This window comes from Podarcis liolepis, assembly GCF_965112155.1.
Source record: "Podarcis liolepis genome assembly, chromosome: 7".
NCBI classification, from domain to species: domain Eukaryota; kingdom Metazoa; phylum Chordata; class Lepidosauria; order Squamata; family Lacertidae; genus Podarcis; species Podarcis liolepis.
Window position 1 is genome coordinate 32237189 of NC_139561.1, and position 6000 is coordinate 32243188.

Here is a 6000-nt window from a genome sequence, read left to right on the forward strand (position 1 = left end):
TGATGCAGAAGTTTTGCTTTTCCTGCAGTGAAAGCTTTTATAAGAATCTCATATAAGAGGCAGGTTATAAGGGAACAGTTGTGGCTTCAGGCAGAACAATAGGAGCACTGGAACAGAATGTAAGATGTTACAGCCTGTGGACAGCAAAGATTTCATTGAACCAAAATTGGACCTAACACCACTCACATTTTCCAAAACTAAGATTTGGCCATGAGTATGACATTTAACTTTTGTTAAAATTCCTTGTGTAAATTCCTCAGCATTTGGGTCAGATTTCTCCTAGAATACACAGAGTTTGTGTCTGAAAATTTGCCTAATATACACTTTCCACCCCCCAAAAAATTTCTCTCAATATACCGTAATGCATTTCTGAATATTATTTTTACTAACATATGCATTTTTAAAGAATGAGCACTTTATCCTAGTACAGTGGTACCTCGGGTTACATATGCTTCAGGTTACATACGCTTCAGGTTACAGACTCCGCTAACCCAGAAATAGTACCTCGGGTTAAGAACTTTGCTTCAGAATGAGAACAGAAATCATGCTCTGGTGGCGAGGCAGCAGCTGGAGGCCCCATTAGCTAAAGTGGTGCTTCAGGTTAAGAACAGTTTCAGGTTAAGAACGGACCTCCAGAACGAATTAAGTTCTTAACCCGAGGTACCATTGTATATGCATTCTCACACAATTCACTTCCCTGGAGAACAGCATTGTTAAATTCAGTGAATGGTGAATTTTGAAGTCTGCTTGCATGACTGATTTGGAAAGTGAGACTTGGGTGGGTTTCCCTTAAAATGGAAACTGAATCAAATTTATCCCCCATCCTGCCGTAGGAAAGACTGAGAATGTAGTGCTGTACAGATCTGAAGGCTATCGATGGATACTTGCCACAATGGCTATGCTGTGCCTCCACAGCTGGAGGTAGCAATTCTTCTGAATGCCAGTCACAGGAGGGGAGAGGGTTCTTGGGCTCAGGTCCTGCTTGTAGATCTCCCATTGGGGAATCTGGTCAGCTGCTGTGAGAACAGGATGCTGGACTAATTTTTTTCTGTTTCCAAGGATTCCTTGCCTCCAGAGATAAAATTCCTTAGCTCAGGGTTCCTCAACTACAGCCCTCCAGATGTTCTTGGTCTACAACTCCCATGATCCCTAGCTAGCAGGACCAGTGGTCAGGGATGATGGGAATTGTAGTCTCAAAACATTTGGAGGGCTGAGGTTGAGGAAACCTGCCTTAGCTCATAAGAAGCTCAAACATGCCTGGGGATATTGCTGAGTCAATAGGAGGCCTGAAAATCCTAGCATACAGATTGACCCTCAGACCTACTTGGTGATTCAGGGATAGCCTGACCATTGTACTCCGTGTATTAGTTGAATTGAGGCTGGATTTCTGCAACATGCTGTACATGTTGGGCCTGGTCCAGGAGATGCAGCTGATGCAGAATGTGGCAGATGGACATGGGTGACAAAATGTGACACCATTGTTAAAACATCTGCTACTGAACAAGGTGCAAGGTCTTTGAATCAATCGGCAAAGCCTCCAAGAACTGAGGTCCAGGGTCCCTCAGGGACCATCTGAATGCTTATTTCCCAGATCAGTCACTAACATAATCTTCAGGAGCATCACTGGTCATCCCTTAAATTTGTGAGGCTCATCTGACATAAACATTGTCCAACAGAGATTGAGCAGGTGCCTTCTGTTTTAATCTTTAAACGTTTGCTGGAAACATTTCTATGCCACCAGGCTTGTGAAGACAATTAAGTGAAAAAAATATTCTGCAGTAGTTATCTGATAATCTATGCGGTTAAGTGTGTGTGTGTGTGTGTGTGTGTGTGTGTGTGTGTGTGTGATTGTCTAGATATAATCCCTGTAAATTGATTTTTATTTTTTTAAATTTATTTTTAGGAAATGCATTTTCCCCAAATATAAAATAAATAAATTCTGCTCAGTCCTGATTTTTGCTCTATCCAGCTTGACCTTGGACTGTTCTGAGATGCCTCATGCCTCAAAAGACCAGCCACTCTTCCAACAAGCCTCTTAAATTGAGATCTTTCCCAGTCTGCATCTGTATTGGAATTATTTTAAAGGTTTTAAAGATGTTTTCTCCCCAGAGATCCTTTGGGAGGAAGGGTGAGATGTAAATGCAGCAAATGCATAAGTAAACAAACAAACAAACAAACAAATAATCAATGAACAGAAGTTTTCTGTGGAAGGGTTGGTAAGAAATTCTACTGTTGCTGATAAGACCTACACTGGCTCCCAGTACGTTTCTGAGCACAATTCAAAGTGTTGGTGCTGACCTTTAAAGCCCTAAATGACCCTGGCCCAGTATACCTGAAGAAGCGTCTCCACCCCCATCGTTCTGCCCGGACACTGAGGTCCAGTACCGAGGGCCTTCTGGCGGTCCCCTCCCTGCGAGAAGCAAAGCTACAGGGAACCAGGCAGAGGGCCTTCTCGGTAGTGGCACTCGCCCTATGGAACGCCCTCCCACCAGATGTCAAAGAGAAAAACAACTACCAGACTTTTAGAAGACATCTGAAGGCAGCCTTGTTTAGGGAAGTTACAGATAGGTAGCCGTGTTGGTCTGCCATAGTCAAAATAAAAAAATTCCTTCCAGTAGCACCTTAAAGACCAACTAAGTTAGTTCTTGGTATGAGCTTTCGTGTGCATGCACACGAAAGCTCATACCAAGAACTACCGTATTTTTCGCTCTATAACACGCACCCGACCATAACACGCACGTAGTTTTTAGAGGAGGAAAATCTGTAGGCATGCCACCCGTAGGCATTCCCTCCATAACATGCACAGACATTTCCCCTTACCTTCTAGGAGGAAAAAAGTGAGTGTTATGGTGCAAAAAATACGGTAACTTAGTTGGTCTTTAAGGTGCTACTGGAAGGAATTTTTTTATTTTGTTTAGGGAAGCTTTTAATGTTTAATAGATTATTGTATTTTAATATTTTGTTGGAAGCCGCCCAGAGTGGCTGGGGAAACCCAGCCAGATGGGTGGGGTATAAATAATAAATTCTTCTTCTTATTATAAAATGAAACAGGCAGGGTATGCATGGACCACTACATTCTGGGTTATTTGGTGGTGCAGGATTAATTGATGTTGACTGCCCTCACTCCTTCAGGCTTTATTCAGCAAGATTAGGACAGACCTGAAGCCTTTGTTTACAGGATGTTGCTTACCAGAGGTCCTCACCATCTTCATGGGGGAGGGGGGAATCATCTCTAGTCATGGTAACTAACCACAATGGTTATGCTCTGCCTCAATGGTCAGGGGGCATCAATGCTTCTGAATCCCATTTGCTGGAAACCGCAGGAGGGCGGAATGCACTGGAGCTCGAATCCTGTTGTGGGTTTCCAATTTCAGCATCTGGTTGGCTATTGCGAGAACAGGACGCTGGACAAGATGGGACCTGTTTGGCCTGACTGAGCAGACTCTTCTTATGTTTGCCTGCTCACCTATCTGAGGCAGGACCAACTGTGGAGAAGAAATTACAGCACTGGGAAAGGAAGCAGTCAAGAAGAGCAACTCAGAAAGATAAATGCTTCGTCTTGCATCCTGGGAGTGCCACCAAGGTCCTGAGGTATCCGAAGTGACAGTATTTAACTCTGTTCACTGGTGAGATCTGACAAAACCAAAGGGAAGCCCTTGGCGTGTCACAAACATGCTTTCATTGACAACACGCTGCGATGGCTTTTCTGACTCCACCATGCAGGAAGCCATTAAGGAGAATACTGCGTCTGACAACTGATTGATTTTAAGCAGATCCCCATTAAAATGGACACAAAGGAGGCCCCCCAACGAAGGCTGCTAAATGTCTCATGTGATGTGAGCAGCCACAGGGGAGCTGGCATGAGCTGGCCAGAAATCCCAAGTTTCAACTTCTCAATTCTTACTCTGACTCTTTCCCTGCTACCTGTTTAAAGAGCACCAATAGATCTACCTTGAAATTGCTTTAGTCATTAGGTGGTACTACACTGAAGTTGGCACACGATCGGGAAATTCATTGAAAACAGTGCAAAATAACACGGCGATTTGCAATGCCCCACAAACACACTCTGACATGTTCCTTTGTGCATTGTGGTTTCTCTATATATATTGCTTTTACACCACCCCTTTCTCCCCAAAGTGCTCAAGGTTCCAGTGCTCCTTATTTAATCCCCACGACAACAACCCTCTGAGGTAGGCTAGGATGAGAGGCAGTGACTTGCTTAAGGTCACATCTAGTGAGCTTCATGGCCAAGTAGGTCCTAGTGCAATACTCTATCCATCACACCACACTGGCTTTTATGCAGGGTTTATCTGGAAATTCTGCATTTGTATCATTTGAATAGAGGGACGCAGGTGGCGTTGTGGGTTAAACCACAGAGCCTAGGGCTTGCTGATCAGAAGGTCGGCAGTTCGAATCCCTGCGACGGGGTGAGCTCCCGTTTCTCGGTCCCTGCTCCTGTCAACCTAGCAGTTCGAAAGCACGTCAAAGTGCAAGTAGATAAATAGGTACCACTCCAGCGGGAAGGTAAACGGCGTTTCCGTGTGCTGCTCTGGTTCGCCAGAAGTGGCTTAGTCATGCTGGCCACATGACCCGGAAGCTGTACGCCGGCTCCCTCGGCCAATAAAGCGAGATGAGCGCCGCAACCCCAGAGTCGGTCACGACTGGTCCTAATGGTCAGGGGTCCCTTTACCTTAACCTATCATTTGAATGGTACAATGTGAATAATATTAACAAGTTTGACTGTTCCTGAGAATTCAGGCAGGATGTCTCTCCATGATGCATTTTATTTATATATTTAAAAAGATTTTCACCCCACCCCTCATCCTTGCCAGCCCCATGGTGAGTTGCAAAATAAAACACACAGTGATACAATACAACAGAGAAGATAGAAAATGTTGCAATTAAAACCATTATAAAATCCCTGTTAAGGGCAGGGGGAACTAAACAGTGCAATTTGGATGTATGTCTCCTATTCATCTGTACAATGTATATTCTTCTTTCCAATTAATTCAGCACTCAAAGTGTTGAACAATGAGAAGAACCATTTAGAAATGATTTCTCTCTTTTAAAATAGAAATGCTTGACATAAAATGCAGTGGCAGCTTAGCATAAGCAAACATCATTCCCCCACCCCTGAAATGCATTTTTTTTAAAAAATACAAACTTGTTGGAACATAAAGATCTTACAGTTCAATCTTATGCAAGTTTATTTAGAAGCAAATTTCCCTGAGATTAGTAGGACGACACTTGAATAAAGAGTTTGAAAGCTGCAGTCAACAGGAAAAAAGCCACATTTGCACTAGGCATTTAAAGCAGGGTCATATTGCTTTCAACAGTCATTGTATCCCGGAAGGATTTTGGGAACTCTAGTTTGTTCAGAGTGGTGAGAGTTGTTAGAAGCCCCTCCCTCATTCCCCTCCCACAGCTACAGTTCCCAGAGTGGTACAAGAATCAACCTCTCTATACAGAGAACTCCGAAAAGTACAGCTCTGTGAGGGGAACGCTAATCTCTTAGCAACTCCCAGCATCCTTAACAAAACACAGTTCCCAGGATTCTTTGGGGGAAGACATGACTCTTTGAAGTGTGATGATGCTGGTTTAAACGTGCAATGCAGATGGGGCCACATTCCCACAGATTTGCTAAGGATTTGAGGTTGTGAAGACATGGGCAAGGACCTTTTGACATGTGGGATATAAAGCTGTCAGTCAAGTCCAACATTCCGAGAGAGGACTAACTGCCTCTATGTGGCAGGCAGTTTTGTCAGTTGGTCGGCTGGTCGGTTTCTGCAAGGAGTATTAACTGGTAACTGCTCGGATGCAGTCTTCTCATGACTCACTACTATCTATGTTATGTACTGAGTTGAATAGGATCCAAAATGCAGCAGTCTGATTGGTCCTAGAACAATAGGATTCAGAATGCAGCAGTCTGATTGGTCCTAGAACAATAGGATCCAGAATGCAGCAGTCTGATTGGTCCACAGGAGCCACCCAATCCAGCTC